The sequence below is a fragment of the Misgurnus anguillicaudatus genome, chromosome 10, assembly GCF_027580225.2.
Source record: "Misgurnus anguillicaudatus chromosome 10, ASM2758022v2, whole genome shotgun sequence".
In the NCBI taxonomy this organism is placed as follows: domain Eukaryota; kingdom Metazoa; phylum Chordata; class Actinopteri; order Cypriniformes; family Cobitidae; genus Misgurnus; species Misgurnus anguillicaudatus.
The window spans coordinates 19,809,764-19,829,548 of NC_073346.2; the positions used below are offsets into that span (position 1 = coordinate 19,809,764).

Below are 19,785 nucleotides of genomic sequence, written 5' to 3' on the forward strand. Positions count from 1 at the left end.
AATGTTTTTGTTTTTGTTTTTCTACTCTGTTTTTAAAGCATAATGCAAACATTGTAACAATACTTAAACAGCCCAAATAAATGTACACACTACTTGGCAGGCTATTCTGTCTGTACGCTGGTAACTACGTCAGCAGGTGACGTCAGCAGCAGGTGACGTCAGCAGGATTAGCGGTAGTCTGGTCGTTAACAGGCTTTGAACGACCAAGGAGAAGAACAAACTGTTGAAATTTTTTTTAATTGAAATACTGATGGAACACTGAACCTTTTGGCAATGTCTTTCATTCTTTTGTGCTAAATGGATTGTAAAACTTACTGAAATCAATGGGACGGACAGAAGCCTCCCAGTCTTCACCAAAAATATCCAAAAACGCGTTCTAAAGACAATCTAAGCACTTGTCGGCCTAGTTCGACAGAGGGGAAGTGATTCATGATAAAATTGCAATTTTGGGGTGAATTATCCTCTTAAGCAATTACAGCGAGACAACATGTAAAACAAATTAATTAACATTTAAAGAAAAAAATTCTTTCTCACACACACACCACACACACACATTGGCATATGTGGTTTACCGGGACAATTCCATTGACACAATGCATTTTATACTGTACAAACTGTATATTCTATTACCCCAGTCCCTAAGCCCAACCATAACAAAAATCTGTTGGAAGTCTTTAATCTGAAAAAGTACCACTTAGTATTGTGTCCCTGTAAAGCATGTTTATAGCATATTAAACATGTCATTATACACTATTCCCCATAAACCACATATACCAACCCACACGCACACACACCTCTCACACACAGACCAAGTAATTAGAACAAGTTAAACACATTTAACCAAAACACCACCACTCTTTTTACAGCACAAAACATTCTCCTTTGCAGGCACAAACACAGGCGCTAACACTAACTGCTTTTCTTTTGCTAAAGTTGTCTCTTGCACCCACCCTCTCGATCGAGCCACCTCTTCATTGTCCCCTCCACAACTGTAAGGGACCTTCTCCAAACTGCATCTTTAAAATAAGTAATTCATATTGTCATTGTGAAATCTTTAACATTTAATGAGCATATTAAAAAGAAATGTCTAATTTTTATTAACAAATAATTAACAGATATATTTACCAATCACTACCTCTCTGAGTTAGAGGGTGGCAAATAAAGTCTTTTCCATCCAGTTGAGGTTTTAAGCCAGGGAGTTGTCAATCGCCTCTTCAGTTTATTCCATGTGCAGTCTCGTACATCTGTCCCGCCAATAAGCCCCAACCAGTTAACCTGAAACAGATTTATAGTCTTAATAGTTGGTCATAGTTTCATACAGGACACAGGTCATACAGTAGTTGATTGCTTATATCAAAGAGGTGATGCATGCTATTTTTTGTGTGCTAATTTAAAAAAAATTGTGTGCAATCCATAGAAGTAAACTGTTGTGTGTTTGTTGTAGTCCAAGAAAAGAGATTTAAGTTGAAGAAGATAACTGGCGTAATTGTTTACTTACACTGTAAAAAAATTCTGTAGAAATTACAGTATTACTGGGTGTTACTGCCAACTAGCTGCCAGTAACTTACTGTAGATTTTACATTTATGTTATTTACTGGCAACAGTTTGTTCAAAGTTAAATTAACATGAAACATTTTCAGTCTTTAACTTCTACACTCTTAAGATTAATGTGTTAAATTAACACATTGTGTCTAGTTAAGGACAACACATCTAGTGTGTTGTCCTTAACTTAACACATCTCTGTGTTATTTTTTGAATAACACACTTTGTGTTGTTTTAACACATCTTGTGTTGTCCATTTCATTTATTTAAGCTCACAATCTACACGAAATGACACACAATGTGTTAAAATAACACATAATGTGTTAAATAGTTTAACACAAAACAATGTGTTAAAATTAACACATCCTTTCTTAGAGTGTACAGTAAGTTACTGGCAACCAGCTGCATAATTACAGCAATTTTTTTACAGTGTAGGGTTTTGTACATTTGCACATCGTTCACATGTCTTTAACACTTACACATCAAAGGGTGTGTAAATTCGTGAATCTGAAAAATGTGCCCTTCTGAAAAAAACAGCATACCAGCAAGACCAGCATAAGTTGTGTTTTGGTGCTGGTTTGCTAGTGAACACCAGCTAAACAGCCTCAAACCAGGACCATCACCAAACCAGCATTAGCACCAGCATCCCATGCTGGTCATACCAGCAAGCCACAGCATATGTTGTGTTTTGGTGCTGTTATGCTGGTGACCACCAGCAAAGACCATCATAATTCCCATGCTGGTTTGATGCTGGATTTTTCAGCAGGGTGCTCTTTAACTTCTTAACTACTTTAGCTGAAATAAGGTTGTGTGTACTGCTCCTTTTTATGAAGATACGAACATGTGTCTGAATTCTCTGCTTGATTATTAAAAACCTGTTAACCTGCACGTGAACGATGACTGGTTATTTACATCTTTCTAAATGGATTCAGCTTACGAACAACAATATTTAAGCTAACGTGATAGCTGGCTAAACATGCAGGAAAATTCACGGTTTTGAATATGTAGCAAACAATTCCTTTTCATTGTTATCATGCATTTTTAACATATAAAAACTAAATCAGTGACTTACCAGTTATTGATGATGGTGTCTGTGTCGAACGGGAGCTCAGCTTTGTGCTCTGCTTGATTCAAATCATAACAGCAGTGGTGATGTTGCCGTTCAACAGTTAGAGGGCTGATTGCCGCATCACGGAATCGGGCCGTGTACTGTATACTGTCCGTCTGAAGCATAAACATTTTTAAATTGCCGCCAAACAGCGTTACAACCGGCATGTGTCAGTTCCACTGGTATCGGGCCACATACTGAATTTCTGACATCATACACATCTTGGCAGTATCATATCAAACCATAATCGGTCCAGGCACAATGCAACGTAGTCGGTCCGACTACACAATGCCAGATTTGGCCCGATTACACTGAGACGCTACTTTAGTAGACCCGGACTTCAGCTGAGTATGCTTACACTCGGGCCAACAGCTATAAATAGTGTTTACTACTGGTATACTATTTCCTCATCTGGGCCAGTTCTGGCGCATACACTAAAAATCTGTCCGGCTTTCAGCCGACACTGGCGGAAAAAAGACAGAATCGGCCCAGAACTGACTGCTATCTGGGTATGAACTTGATTTGTAAGTGTACTTTGGGGTTGGACCTTGCTTGCGTTTCCGATTTCAAAGCCCCCAAACCCTTTCAGCGATGTCCTCCTGTGTGCCCGGCGTGCCCGATTTATGCTGGCAAGCTTGGGATTCCCCCGTCTCCTGACATCATTGTAGCGCTTGGCGCAACGATGGGGAAGCCATCTTATGAGACAATTGTGGCTATTTCCTCTCACGCCTGTTTAACCTACGCTGATTTGGGCGGGTTTCTCCCATCCCAATACAAAACAACTTCTCTGTCTTTGACTGCTCTTACAAGAACGTGGGTCTCCTCGGCTGTGAACCGCTCCTGGCGTGGGCCTGGTAAATCCGTCATTATAATAGCAACCCGCCTTGGAACTTGCGCCCTTGCGTTTAAAGGGAATGTTGGATAGCGTTCTGATTGGTTTATTTGACGTTACGCCCAAACCACACCTATGAATAATGAACCTACTTCAGACCAACCCCTTATTGATTTGCGCCTGGCGCAAGACTTATTTCTCCCGCCGGGAAAATAGAAACAGCGCCCAAGATCCGCCCACAAAGTCACTTGCGCTTTGCGCTTCGCACTTGCGTTTCAGATCGTTAAAATAGGGCCCATGAGCTCTATCAGTCAATCATTACACAGTGGACAACATAATACAAAATACTCACAGTTTTAACTACTGTAAATGGTGTGATTATAACAGTTTTTCTTGATTGCTTTGACCTGGTTAAAGAAACTAAGATCCACTCAGTTTTCATCATCACTATCTCAGCAGAGCAGAGGACACATCTTGCAAATGTGTTAACTCTTTCTCATTGGATTGACACATTTTCCCCACCCTTTTGCAAAACAGTTAACACGGATATCATTCACGCAGTCCAAACTCCATTGTTTTAGCTATGGTAACCAAACAGAAACCATCTAGTCCTAACTATTAGAAACTACCTAGATCAGTATGAAAGCACTGAAGCACCTGTTTGACACTCCTTCACACAAATCTTCAAATAGCAATCTGCAGGCCTTTGATATCCTGTTTGTGTGTCTGGGGCGCACCCCTAACGAGCGTGTATGTAGATCAGTAAAAAGGGTAAAAACATGTGACCTGACGCTGTGCTTTAATTGGCTGGTTTCAGTTCTGCCCTGGGGCACAGGACTGTGCACCCCAAACCCTCCCGCTTATGGTGTAATGAATCAGTATTGTTTTTTATGTCTTTGACCTCATGTAATTGGATCATTCTCAGAGTCCCATAACTGCATTGCAGATTGCCATATAACTGCTAGCTACAGGCACATGAAAGCAAGTGAAATATCTTGAGATAAAGAAAATATGATTTTATGCTTACAAAATTACCCTTTACAAGGCATTCAGTTGAAGAATAAATAAAGGATTAAGGAGCTTGGACCAGATTGAGCAGCAGGAAATGATCATGGTCAAGTTTAAACTGTGTGCTTAGACTTATGGCAAACGGAGTTGGCTAACATTAGCAGGATGCTACAGTATGTAAGTCATCATAATATTTATTATTTTCCCTGTTTGCTGTTTCAAAGTCTGCGTGATAGAGCGCATTTGAGCTGCCTTTGCGTGGACATGATGCTAAGATAATCCGGTATTTTCCGTGGCTTGGTCAACTTCATTGCTAAGTACTGGTCTGTGATTAGGCAACTTTACTCTGTGTGCGTGTGTGTGTGTGCGTGCGTGTGTGCTCACGTGTGTGTCAGATCGGGTTAACCAAACTATAATGGAAGAGCGCGAGAGTCTGCATTAATCTGCCTGCGTTTATTACACAAGATGGTTTCAGTGTCATGAGTTTAATTCAATTTAGATTTTTACACGTTTGTTGATATTTTAATCACAATCGTATTTTGTGATTTGATCATATTTGCCTGTTCAGCACAAAGTTCATGTGTTTCATCGCCTCAGCTGCCTGTCAATGCGAGATCATTCATTCATCTGCTTCATGCGATGTTACAGTTTTTCTTGATTGCTTTGACCTAGAAACTACCTAGATCAGTATGAAAGCACTGAAGCACCTGTTTGACACTCCTTCACACAAATCTTCAAATAGCAATCTGCAGGCCTTTGATATCCTGTTTGTGTGTCTGGGGCGCACCCCTAACGAGCGTGTATGTAGATCAGTAAAAAGGGTAAAAACATGTGACCTGACGCTGTGCTTTAATTGGCTGGTTTCAGTTCTGCCCTGGGGCACAGGACTGTGCACCCCAAACCCTCCCGCTTATGGTGTAATGAATCAGTATTGTTTTTTATGTCTTTGACCTCATGTAATTGGATCATTCTCAGAGTCCCATAACTGCATTGCAGATTGCCATATAACTGCTAGCTACAGGCACATGAAAGCAAGTGAAATATCTTGAGATAAAGAAAATATGATTTTATGCTTACAAAATTACCCTTTACAAGGCATTCAGTTGAAGAATAAATAAAGGATTAAGGAGCTTGGACCAGATTGAGCAGCAGGAAATGATCATGGTCAAGTTTAAACTGTGTGCTTAGACTTATGGCAAACGGAGTTGGCTAACATTAGCAGGATGCTACAGTATGTAAGTCATCATAATATTTATTATTTTCCCTGTTTGCTGTTTCAAAGTCTGCGTGATAGAGCGCATTTGAGCTGCCTTTGCGTGGACATGATGCTAAGATAATCCGGTATTTTCCGTGGCTTGGTCAACTTCATTGCTAAGTACTGGTCTGTGATTAGGCAACTTTACTCTGTGTGCGTGTGTGTGTGTGCGTGCGTGTGTGCTCACGTGTGTGTCAGATCGGGTTAACCAAACTATAATGGAAGAGCGCGAGAGTCTGCATTAATCTGCCTGCGTTTATTACACAAGATGGTTTCAGTGTCATGAGTTTAATTCAATTTAGATTTTTACACGTTTGTTGATATTTTAATCACAATCGTATTTTGTGATTTGATCATATTTGCCTGTTCAGCACAAAGTTCATGTGTTTCATCGCCTCAGCTGCCTGTCAATGCGAGATCATTCATTCATCTGCTTCATGCGATGTTACAGTTTTTCTTGATTGCTTTGACCTAGAAACTAGTTTTCATCATCACTATCTCAGCAGAGCACCTGTTTGACACCCCTTCACACAAATCTTCAAATAGCAATCAGTTTGCAGGCCTTATAAAAAGGTGCTACATCTGTGTTGTTCTTTGCCGGCATGGATGGAGGAGGTCTAAGGCTTTGCACTGCTCTTGCCTTGTCAATAAGTGGTTTGGGGTACACCCTCATATGATGATGCTGTTCCTCTAAGCATATTCATCATTTTTGAATCCCATAGAGGAGTTCTTCAGTGCTTGGAGGTAGAAGGTTTATGATCACCATCCCTATGAGTTGCGCATCCTCCCTATGAGCAAATGCCCTTGCAAAGACTGTTGCTGCCCAAAAAATAGGTGCAGAGGAATGTCAAGGTTGGATAAGGCATGCAAAAAGAAGGCAAAGAAAAACTCCTCTATTGGGTTGAGGAAAGGTGAATATGCAGGCAGGTACAAAACCATAAATCTGCGATGTGCTGCAAACCAATCTGTGACAGCTGCAGAGTGGTGAAAAGCACAGTTTTGATAGCAATGTGTTAGCATTTGAACAAAGTGCTGTAAATCCACAGTGTTGTGCAGGTTGTGGTTAAAGTCATGGGATAAGTGTGTAGAGTTTTGAAAACTCTGTTCAAGCAATGAAAAACGAACTAGAGTTTGGTCCACATGAACTGCTGCTGTGCAGACTGTAGTTAGTTTTGTACATGTGACTCCAGTTGTGCCCACTGTCGTTTAGCAATCGGAAAATACTGTAAAAGAGTGATTACAAAATATATACATTTTTAATGATACAAATAATATATCTTTTTTGTTTACTTCCTATACATTAATGGTGTGTTTTGGGAGATATGAAGTACTTTTGTAACTGTTTACCACTAAATTCCTCAACTACACCATTAGCTTGCCTGTAACATACATATCAATTTTTTAATGAAAAATTCACATAAATTATTTAAATTTGATTAAAATTGTTTTTAGATATAGATCTACAATTTTCAGATTTATTCTGGATGCATTGATTTTATTTTGACAAATATTGACAAATAAAAAAATATATTTTTTGCATTTCCTATTCATTTTCAATGGAGGTCATTTTTACCCCCAAGGGACTATTTAAGTAACATTTTTACACCTCTTTGGAACGACCGAATCAAGCCCAGTTTTTTTTTTTATATGAATCTTGACAGATTATCTGGAAAAGTCACAAAATCTTATTCCACTGAGATGAAGGGAACCATGTTTTTTAACTAAAGAAAAGTGGTGTCGGGGGAAAGATTGACCCCAAGGGTCTTAAAAGGGTTAGACTCTGAACAATTACACCAAAATCATATTAATCCAGTCAAAGTGTCTATTACAAAGATCTCCTTAAAGGCAAGTTGATAAAACCTTAGGAAATAATGTAGTCATATATTTCTATCACCAACGCTAGGACATTAAAAACTAAGGTTGTTCAATATTTAGCTTTTTGCGGTTAATGTTTTATGTGGTATCACATATGCATTAGGAAGAAATGAGGCCAGTGGCTGTTTGCATAAACATATCCGTGTAGTTAAGATTGCGTCTTAAGAATGAACCTGACTAACCAGCAATTTATTAGGGCTAATCAGTCTTATTGTTTAGATTCAAATTAAACAGATCTACCTTTTCTAACATACTTACAGTTACGATCAAAGACTAGTCTTAGAAGTTTATGCAACTGGCCACAGGTCAACAGAATGGGATCTTTACTCAGTTCCAGTCTTAACGCATCTTAACACTTCTACAGTCTCCTCTACTATCACTAAATCATATCTTATCATTCATTCAATCTTACTGCCCCCTACTGCTTAGCAGGGATATTGCAAATGTAAGTGAACTGATGCACTTCTCATATTGCGCATAATAACTTTTTCCTTTTTAAAGGGACAATACATACACCTACTTTTTCTATGTTGAACGTTACTGGCTCGGGCATATTGCTTTCAGTTTTCCTGTTTCTTGTTAATGTCGCATCCTAGGTTACTTCAAGGGGTCATCACTGTAATAAGTCTATTACTTTTGATAGAAACATCCGCTAAATGTCAAACCAGCCATGGCAAAACTAACCTGTGTATGCATAGTAAATAAAATACTACAAAACAAAAAAATTATTATGAAATTACAGAAGAAAGTAATCCCAGTAGACCATCTTTATCATAACTGCATCTCAAGCTTATCCTCAACAATGCATGAATTTTTAGCTTTGTGTTGTCATTTGAAAAGTAACATTTTAGCTTGTTTACCCAGCATTTTACAAATGTTGACTAATTTAAATATTATTAATCAATTTATCAAGGCTCTTTATTCAGCAAACTAAACCTGTGCAGTGACATAGCAGACAGCAAAATAAAGATGCTTTCTTTTACTTGGTCACTATTTACATGCATTTACTACACAAATCAATCGATTCTTTTCAAGAATCTTATCAGAGTTAAAAAGGGACAGTTTCAGCAAAGCAAAACATACATGTCACACATGTTATATCATAACCATTACTGTTAACAACTACTTAAACCAGACTTTAATGCATGTATGCAGGCCAATCGTCTGATCTTACGGAAATGTCAATAATCTCATTCTTGTAGTCTAACTATGACTCATTTCTCATTTTTCCTTATGAGGTTAACTCTTACTGATCTGTTAAACACCACCATTCATTCTAAATCCAAAGTTCAGGTTATAAAGTGGGTGTTAGCGGACATTTGTCAGATCGGTGTAAATATCTATATAGACACTTCCAATAATCAGCAAATAGACAAGCTACCACTAAACAAGCCTTGTTAAACCACAACAAAATCACCAATCAAATTTGTATTTTTAAACAACTTACATTTTTAATATTTACAATGCGATTGACTAAAACCCACTTTTTAAGTTGGACCTTTTTGTTTATTTGCAAGGAGTTTTGTTAACAAAGGCATAAAGCTCTCTGCTTTTGTCTTAGACTTCAACTTTTTCTCATCTTATGGCAGCATAAGTCACATTATCAGCAGAAGGAACCTGAATGACCATTAGAGAAATTGACAAAGTTTTAATCCACAGATGTTAAATATATATTGTGGTTAGCACTGAATGATTTTAACATACACATATAGAAGATCTGTTCATTATGAAAACTAATGAAGGTGTACAGTATTAACTTTTGTACATAACTGAAGCGAGAAGAATGTCATGAACATTCAAGAACAGAACTCAGATGCAGGTGACAGATGAACACTCAGACTTTAATTGACACTAACCAAGAAAACAAAACCCATGAGAGGGCAAAACAACAAGACTAGACTAACAAGACATAAAACAGACTAGACTAACTTGACACAAGACTTGACTTAATAAACTTGACTCAAAACTTAACAATGAACTTGACTAATACAAACTTGAGTTAATACAAAGGGTACAATAACCAGAGGCTTACAAAACGAACGAGCACAGGACAGCAGACACAAGGGCATTCAAGAGGGGAACAGGTGACATGAATCAAACAATAATAGGATGATTAACGAGGAAACGAGGGGGCGGGATCAGGAGACGAGACTGAAAGCACATGGCTAGGAATAAACAAAGCCAGCGCTCTCACACAAAACATGGGACTGCTATGATCCTGTCACTATGACTTAAAAACTGTGACCTGAAGACAGAACCATGACAAAGAAGGGCATATATACAGTAATTTTCAGGGTGTGGAAATGTGGTGATCTCAACTTAAATTGTTTTTTATAGCTTTTGTTTTACTGGACACGATCACCTCTGAATAAGTCACATCATCTTTCTCATCCTAAACATAAATAAACATAATGTATTTGAGAGACATAGTTATGAGGAGTATAAAAGACTCATGAGTCACTGCTTTGTACTACAAGTTATTATTAACACATGCTGAGGTGGGTGAAAATAATGATATTGCTGTGTGTTAAGGTCTTCACAGAAATATTGTTAGGATGACACAAATGTGGTAAGGCGGTAGAGAGTATATTTGGTTATGGCAATTTCATCTACAAGTTTTTTTTTGTAAATGTATAATACGGACACAGCTGTTACAATGTATGACACAAAAAAGGACCATATACTGTTTTAATATTTTTTTTAAGGTAAGTGGTTGCAATCAATTTATTTAAGCTACATTTAAACACAAAAGATTAGTAACGTAAAATAAAATATAAAACTTAAATTGATTGCAACCACTTACCTTAAAAAAAATATTAAATTCAATGAATCATTTTTTTCAGTGTATAGTAAATGTTTTTTTACGAATTCAATGAATCTTTAAGTTTACTGGAAATGAATCACATTGTTCACCCACAAGAGGAATGGAAATGTCGATTGTGTCATTGTTTCCATTTTTGTCATCTTCATCTGTGACCTAGACAAGAGAAAGTACAAATACACCATGTATCAGATTATTTCATCCAACACAACTACAATGTAGTAATAACAATGGACAATGGTGATAGCTCATAGATAACCAACCTAATCTCAAGAGAATTTGAAAAGAGATTTGTATGCATTTAACAAGGATAATTTGTTTGAGTGTGTAGGAAGTAAATCCAACAGAATGTCCAATTATTAGAAAAAAACAACAACAATGATACCCCCCAACCCCGTCCCTAAACCCAAGGTCACAATTTGTACATTAAATTCTTGGATCAACCCATTATTATACTCACCATAGAGTTATTAGCTTGTCTTCTATCTGAAAAATAATCAGATATGTAAACTATATTTACAAAATATTTCAGATCAATTAAATCTTATATACTGTAGATCAAAGGAATTTTAAACTATTGTTGTGATGACACAACCTTAAATTTATGCATAATCTGTATTGGTGGGATGTGTAAACTCACTTGCTCTTTTTTTCCAAATCACCAGAAGAAGGATAACAGCAAAGAGAAAAACTACTACAGCAATTACTGCAATGATCACTGAGAAACACACAAGAAAAAGAGACTCAGACAGAGATTTAGACACAAGACAACATGAAAATTACTTAATTTTAAATTTGGCAGACAATTTAAATCAGAGTAACTTACAGTGCATTTAAAGTATACATTTACAGTATGTGTATTCCCTGAATCAAGCACACAACCTCTACACGGCTAAAGCAATCAGTAGACAATTTCAATGCCAAGTGGTACATTTAACTGCATAGATATAAACAAAGATGTTTCTAGAATGTGAAAACATCAGGGGGCTAATGGAGAGAGATTGGGAAAGGAATTGATAACATGGTTTTATGCAATATGTTTATTTAATATATAATTGTATTAATAAACACCAAATAACCACAACTACACATTTCTGACCCCTCCTCTATCTACGGTAGTGTCATCTTGTTGCTTGCTTGTTCCTTCACTTGAAGATATTTCCATACTTTTTTATAATACTTCTGTCCATCTTTCTATCTTTTTTGTCTGTTTATTTGATAGGGGAATCATCAGAGAATATTTCTGAGTATTGTCTTCAGCAAAAAAATCAATGACCATCCTAGTGTTTGTATTGCTGGAAAACTCTTATTCAATCTTTGAGTCTTTACTGGCCCATTGTTTGCCTAAGTCATGCATGTAGACCGCTCACAAGTGAGGACTCACTCAGGACTCCACTGTGTAGAGGAGCAAAATGTGGCATTTTTTAAGAGAGTACTCCAGTCATTAACAAGAGTCAAACCATTTTTGTTGAAAAGATCTACTTTGCAGACCAAATCTAGTGACTGGATAATATTTGAAGTAAATTTGTCTTAAGCTTAATCTTCTTCTTTCTCACTGCCTTCTATACCTAGCTGCTAGATTGCTTTTCCTACAGTAACTCATCTGCAATAACATGAAATATAATGCAATAGGTACATAACCAAGCAATTCATGTTATACTATGCATAAGTTAAAAGAGTGGTAGTTGTAATTTTAAATCTTAATCTTAGTAAACAATCACACACGCACGCACACAGAGTACCTTTATTCAGTTGCTGGTCATTTTGACTATTGTTGACCCCAGTGCCAGTGTGATCTGGAAGATGTAAAATAAACTTAATCAAGATAATATTCTTTCTATTTCTAATGAAATTAATTCTGATGCTGCAGTCTTGAGATTTGTATTTATTTTGAGGTCAGGGGGACAGGTTTACTCACTGCACAGCTTTCACAGACTAGCTGGCTTCTGTTACACTCACCCCCCTAAAGCATGGAGTATAGTTCGTTTCTTTACATTTGGCGAGTGTACGCATGCAGAGCCTTGCAAAACATAGTTTATCGCATGTGTACACAGACATTTGACGCATGTGCATTGCAACAAAATGCAATACCTCTCCTGGCCTACATACATACTGCTGTATGTGCAACCTACATGTATGGTTAAAAAAAACTGACATGCACGATGCAGGTTTTTTTCGATGACAAAACTTGCATCATGCACTCTGTACTCCCTTTCATAAGGATAAAAATTTAACTATAGGCCCTTTTCGAGTAGACATCACAGTTGTGTCACTTCATGATGCGCACGCAATGTGGTTGTAGAAAAACATTGGAAATTAATTACACAAAAGTAAAACGAGCAAGATAACTCACTAGAAAATGTCATGTTGTGCTGGCAAACTAGGAATACAAAAAAAAAAAAAAAACATGGGCTTCATTTTTATATTATACCGCCGTCGAAGGCACCATTTGAATATAAACATAGGAGTTTATGGTTGCAATAAGCCTTTAAACGGACAGACTGGAGTGATGAAATCATCTGAAAATCTATTAATAATTAGAATAGAAAATAATTAGAGATGTCCGGTGTTCTGTCGAAGTCTGTTCCCTTTATGTGTTTCTTATAGCGTTTTTATCAGGTTACATTTATAATTTATTTAGAATAAATGCTTTTTTATACTGAAAAAGCAATAATATCACCATTTATTAAATATTTTATATTTTTCGTTTTCTATTATTTCTTTTTACCTTATATCTTAGCTTATGTCTTCTTCACTTATGTCTTGTTCTAAAATGTTTATGTTTACATACTTAATAAATATATAAATATAACACACGCACACACACACACACACACACACACACACACACACACACACATGCATGCTTTATTTTATAATACAATCTACGAAATGTGATTATGTTTATCTATTGTCTAGTCTGTGTGATGACTGGTTTGAAAAATCAGGAAGCAAATGCAAGATAAATGAAAACAGGTTTATTAAACAGATGACTCAGATGATATGACAGATGACACAGATGATATGGTGGTAAGTTGGACAGACAAAGGCTGCGGTGACGGATCCAAGTGCTCGTGAATGAAGTCAGACTGACGGATAAAACCGGATACACAGACAGGCAGAACTCCACAGCGAAGACGAGACCACAGGAACACACGACACGATAACACGGGTAGACAACGTAGTATAATCATCTGGCAGTGAGAGGAGAGAATGAGTGAGTATATATGCCGTATGGGTAACTACCACCAGCTGGAGCAAAGCAATCACGCACACCTGCACTCACTCAGATCATTAGCAATCAGACACGCACACACACCCCTCACTCATACAGACAGACACAACACAGAAAGTCACGGTGGACTTATCCTACCGTGACAGTCTGACTAGATTGATATTACCTTCGCCTAGAATGTGAAATGTTGATAATGTAAAATGTACATGTTTTTTATGGTAAAAGTAGTCACAATGTTTTAGTGGAATATAATTTGTATTACCATACTTTATGCTATGGTGACTATGGCAAGACAATGGTAAAATTATGCCACATAGCAGACAGACTCAGCCTGAATGTGGCCTCATGATGGCACTGCTGGCATGCTGCTGGCAACGGCATGCAACATGTCAGGCAAGTATAGGCCAGGTGTGTCAATGATGGCACTGGATCCATGATGGCAGATAACATTTGGGCCAGTTGTGGGTGGGAGGTATGTGACCCAGATCAGTAGTGATTGTAAGCCACATTTGAAATACTGTAATTTACAATAAATAAATATAAGAATGGATTTTTAGGCTTTCTAAATCTTAATGTTAATTTATTTTTTAAATAAAATGTGAGTTTTGTGTATATAAGAATAATTCCATTTATGAGGTTTGAACTTATTTCTTTTACCTCTGTGTTTAAATTATAATCTGACTCCAATTTAATATAATGGGAATTTAGTGCATTTACCAATTATCTGTTGATCATAATTTAGATTTTGATTTATAAATTCTCATAATCTTTATTATTCGTTCATTAGGGACCCGATATCGCACAGTGTGTACGTTGGCCATTGCATATATCTCACACACAAAATTGTCAGTCTGATCTGTCAGAGGTTGCTAAGTAAACCAATATTTTACGTCTGGCTGCCCCATGCTTGCTCCGATCATAAAAATAGTTATTTTAGTCACGATCATGCAACTTGCTAAGTCAGGTGATAGACATAAATCTGAGAGTCCCGGTGAATTTGTCCCATACACTGAAAAAACGAACTTTTTAGTGTAGTAATATTTATTAGGTTAACTCTCATAATTGCTACATAATAATATTAACATTTATTGAGAACTAGATTTTCCTAAGTAAAATGATGATAAATACACAATTAATTCATATAAAAAAATGAACTGTGTGGGAATAGTAAGTCTTATTAGATATTTTCTTGTATTATTTAACTGTTTTATAATCACTGCACATAGTCCTAAAATAATTAAGTAAATTTTAATCAAAAACTTTAGCAGATGCATACATTACATTAAAAATAGGCAATATGTAAAATGAACAGGTATAAATATATGCAAAAACCTACAGACAGGATGAATACCTAGCTTATATGAGAGACGAAGCTTTAGATATTATAAATATGACAGGTGCTATGATGTGATGATCATGAAGTCTGTTTTAAGGTCTTGACGCCCTTTACTTACTATTAGACCTTAACATTTGCGTCTCTTTCTCGTCTTTCCGATCAAATATGTTTGTATAAGCAAATGGCGCGTCAAACTACATCGCTCCAGCAGCGCACGTGTCACTGATATAAACGCGAGTTTTGTCTTAGCTTGCTTAAAGTTAAAACATTACAACTATTAGCATTATGTTTGAGAAGAACCTTTTATTAGGCGTCGCAGCTCCTTGCGTGTGCCTAAAGACCTCTGCACGCGAGAGACCAGCCCGCTGCTGCATGAGCACAGACAGAGAGAGAGAGAGAGAGCAAGAGTGAGAGAGAGAGTAAGAAAGAGAGAGAAAGAGAGAGAGAGAGAGAGAGAGAGAGGAAGAGAGCGAGCGAGAGTCTCGCTGCAAAAAATTACAGAAATAACTCGTTTATTTTTTATGAATGAATTATTTTACTTGTTTCTCCGTCACATTAAGTCTAACAAGTGTGAGGGCAGCGTTAGCCACGCCCACTTATTTGCATTCCGCGGAATAGACGGAATAGAAAAATCTGTTACATCTGACATTTTATTCCGCGGTAACGGAATATACCCTCATACCGCCCAGCCCTAGTTTAAGCTCTTATATATTGATGTTGTTTTGTTGTAAATAATAATTTTGTGAAGTCACCGTTTATGTGATCAGTGTTTCTTTACATGAAGCCTGTTCAGAACGTTATATTGTAATTCCCTCCACAGTGCTGATAAAGCATGTCTGAAACACAGTTTGTGTGCGTTTCTATTCAGAATCAAGTGTATTCAATGACTGACTTGTTGTCAGTCATGAATTTTGTGTTATAATGCCATTTATAACACTAAAAATAACTGGGTCAATAGACATATGTTTAAGAAAATAACGAACAGAAAATATGATTTATTTAATATTATTAGGACAGCAATGCTTCAATTTTCAAAAAAACCTAATAGACATTACCTAGACGATTAAAATAATTCTAACTTCTAAATAAAATAATTAAGTAACATTTAAATAATTATTTAACATATGTTTTATCATGCAATTTTAAGTAAATTTTATTTGATTTTAGTAGGTAAGTTTTAATTATAAAAAATCAGTACATTTTACTTAAAAAAAGTTTGTGCAAATTGTTACGAGGATTTTTTTTAAGTAAATTTTACAAGTTGTTTTTTTCAGTGTATGCATTCAACATCAAAACACCAGTATGATCACATCCTGACATACTTATTTTGTGGTAATACAAGACTTCTTCTAATCTACTGGAAATAATAATTTCTAAAGAATTAAAATAAATCAATAAATTGTTTTGAAGAATTTAAATTAATCAAATGTAACAATTTTAGGCAGGTTCCAGGTTCAAACATCAATTAAAGAATATCATACAGAATCTGATTCAATTCCAACTATTTAAAATGATCAACAGTTGCAAAAGTTACAAAGTCATACCTGGCCATAGACACTCTGGCTACAGAGTAATTCCATCATGGATATAATACCCACAAAGTGGTGTAGGAAGATTCTTGTTAAAGATTTCTTCCATTATATTTTAATTAGGGCTGTCAAAATAAACGCGTTAATAACGCGTTAACGCAAATTAATTTTAACGGCACTAATTTTATTAACGCGCGATTAACCCAACACGCAATTTCTGTTTGACCCACAGCTGGATGAATTGAGACGCAGCAAGTAACCCGCGCTGTATAGATGAGTCGGAGCTTTTAATGAAAATAAGACCATTACGCTCTCGCCTAGCGAATCCAATGCTCTAAATGGTCATTAAACATCTAAAATGATCTTTATCTGCACGTTTTCTGTGAGGTGTCCCGTCCCGAATCCATATAAAGCAAAGATGCGTCTTCTTTCACTTTTTAGTTTCGCTTTTAAAGCATTCAGAAATTATAGAAAATAGACTGCAGGACTTTCTTGATGTTATAATAATTATTAAGAGAGATAAAGTTCGGGATCTGGTTGATGTTAAAAAAGTTATTAAGAGTGACAAGGCTCAAAAGCGATGTCTGACGCAGACGTCGGAAGCGCATGCACACAAACACGCGAGTGCGCGACCCTGATTTAAATAGACATCTAACACAAAATTACATTTTTAATATCTGTTTTGACAAGAATTCACGCAGGTATGACCTATAATCTGTTATATCTGAAGTGATTGTTTGGATTAACTGTTGAGGAAAAGTATCTGTTGTGTAACATTAGGCTATATTAAACCCTTGCATTAGCCTACAGTATCTTAAAGCAGTCTGTCTCAATGTCAAAATTAAACAATAAAAGAAAAACCTATATGTAACATATAGTGATATTGTTTTTGCTCTGCGTAAACAGGTGTAGTTCTGTCATACTTTGTCAGATTCCAACAATTGTTCCAATTGTTTTGAAGTTTTTTAATAGAGAATGTTAAAATATAAATTACACATTTTTGAAAATGTGCTCATCCCAGCTCAATTTGCCAGCACAGGTCACAAATGATGCAGCAGCAAACAGAAATGGAGAAAGAACAAGGTCTTCTAAAGGGAAAATCATGTATAAAACTATGGCTGATGGTTCTGTTGAAAATGTAAACAGGCTGTTGTAGACATACATTTGCATATAGCATATATATTGACCAAATCCATGCCGATTAGAGTATTAAAAACTTGAAAAATGTTACATTTAGGTAAATTTAGAACAGATAAAAATGTGCGATTAATTTGCGATTAATCGCGAGTTAACTCATGAAATCATGCGATTAATCGCGATTAAATATTTTAATCTATTGACAGCCCTAATTTTAATACACACACAAATGGTTAAAAAGAGGCAAATACTCGACCCATAAGTATCATGAGCTAATGACACTTAAGTGCATACTTGCAATGATAAATAAATGTTTCATTTAAAATGTTATTAAAAAAATCTATTCTGCAAGCATTCTGTTATTGGTATCTGTTTTGAAGAGCATTATATGATATTTATGTTTAGCCAGAGTTCGCAAGTTCACCTGATACTGTTATCTCATGTAAATTGAGTAAATATTTCCTTTAGGCATGAGTATGTGTAGCTTCTGCTTACAGAATGCCTCCCCGAGTCTCTTGCCAAGCCACCTTACACAGATAAGACAAGAATTCTTAAAGTCCCAAATCAGGATTTGGTTGGTCATGTTCTCGTGACACCAAATGGGATTGTTAACCATCTGTTATCTATATCTCTTTAGGAGGTGACACCCCTTGCAGGAGTACATATTATGTCTAAGTTCTTAACTTTGATACACTTTATCTTAGAATAACAGAAATTAGACATTTTTTCTCACCACACCATGACCTTTAAAATGAAACCACACATGAATATAAAATTGCAATCTCAGAACAACATATATACAATATATAACCCAATGATGTGAGCCTGAAGGCTTGGGGGAATATTTATGCCTTAGGCTGAAAGAATTTCAGTTGAAGAGATAAAAAGGGTCGAATGCATGTCAACAGCCCCAACTGAAGGTTAAAGGCACCAACCGAAGTTTTATTGTTTTACAATGTCTCTCCATAAACAAACCCAAAGTTGATTGTGTAACATCTGGTCTTACACTAATATATTTGGACAATACATTTCAGTCACATAAGCATGCCTTCAGATCATGGTCAAGGTAATTTTGCAAAGACTATGGAAAGCTATCATTGTGTATGTCACAGGTCGGAGCGGACCACAGATGTCGTGAGTCAAGCACCTCCCTAGTTTCCACCTCGAGGAGGTCCCAAGAACACCCCAATGACCAAATACACTAGAAGAGGTAAGTATACTTAAAACAAACTTTATTTAAATTATTTAAAATGTAAATAGGGTAGGGAAAAGGGAAACTAAAACCAAACTCTCGGACCAGAGAGTATAAGCCAAGGATGCTGGTGTCCCGTCACGGGGGCGCTCGGGTAAGTCTTCCCAGTTAATACACCTTCCTCACATGTGACTTGCATCCAATGTTTCCAGCTAACACTGCTTTCCGCCTTACAGATGGACTGCCCATGGCGCCTTTCCGTTGTCCTGAGGCAAAGAGAGAGACACAGTAAGTGATGCGGAAACTAAGGTAAGGACCTGATGCTGCGACGTACGCTTCGGGAGGAGCTGGGGCCTCCACGGCCAACTGGACTTCCTTCAAGACACAGAGATTGATTAAGGGTCGGTTCTTGGTGTGTACACAGAGAGGTAGGTGCTTCCTCGTCATGGAGGTTCAGGTAGGTATCACAGGTACTTATTTACAGGTAAGTGGTTCTTACTTTGAGCATACAAAGTACGTATTCACAGGTAAGTAGTTCTTCGCTCTAGGCGTACAAGGGCATATTGAGGTAAGTGGCTCTTAGCTTTGGGGCGTACAAAAATGTACTCTCAGGTAAGTGACTCTTAGCTTTGGAAGCATCCAGGTGCATGTTCACAGGTAAGTGGCTCTTTACGTTGGGGCATACAGGTACGTTTTCACTGGTGAGTGACTCTTTACTTCGAGGCATACAAGGTACGTATTCACAGGTAAGTGGCTCTTTGCTTTGGACATACAAGGGCGTATTCAAATAAGGGGCTCTTTACTGTGGGCATTCAAGTACGTATTATCAGGTAAGTGGCTCTTTGCGTTGGGCATACAAGGGCGTACTCAGGTAAGGGCTCTTAGCATTGGGGGCATACAGATAGGTAGTCACAG

At 36.9% G+C, this 19,785-nt stretch overlaps 2 long non-coding RNA genes across 2 annotated transcripts; both read right to left on the reverse strand.

Annotated features, from left to right (window-relative positions):
- Nucleotides 1–635: 635 nt before the first annotated feature.
- On the reverse strand, nucleotides 636–3,162 carry LOC129436195 (uncharacterized). The gene is made up of 3 exons (XR_012371711.1): nucleotides 2,615–3,162; nucleotides 1,126–1,275; nucleotides 636–1,016 (listed from the first exon to the last, which is right to left on the reverse strand). It is a non-coding gene; the product is annotated as an uncharacterized lncRNA (long non-coding RNA).
- Nucleotides 3,163–9,943: 6,781 nt separating this feature from the next.
- Nucleotides 9,944–11,773, reverse strand: LOC129447927 (uncharacterized). The gene is made up of 4 exons (XR_012371713.1): nucleotides 11,082–11,773; nucleotides 10,902–10,927; nucleotides 10,538–10,597; nucleotides 9,944–10,012 (listed from the first exon to the last, which is right to left on the reverse strand). It is a non-coding gene; the product is annotated as an uncharacterized lncRNA (long non-coding RNA).
- Between the last annotated feature and the right edge of the window lie 8,012 nt (nucleotides 11,774–19,785).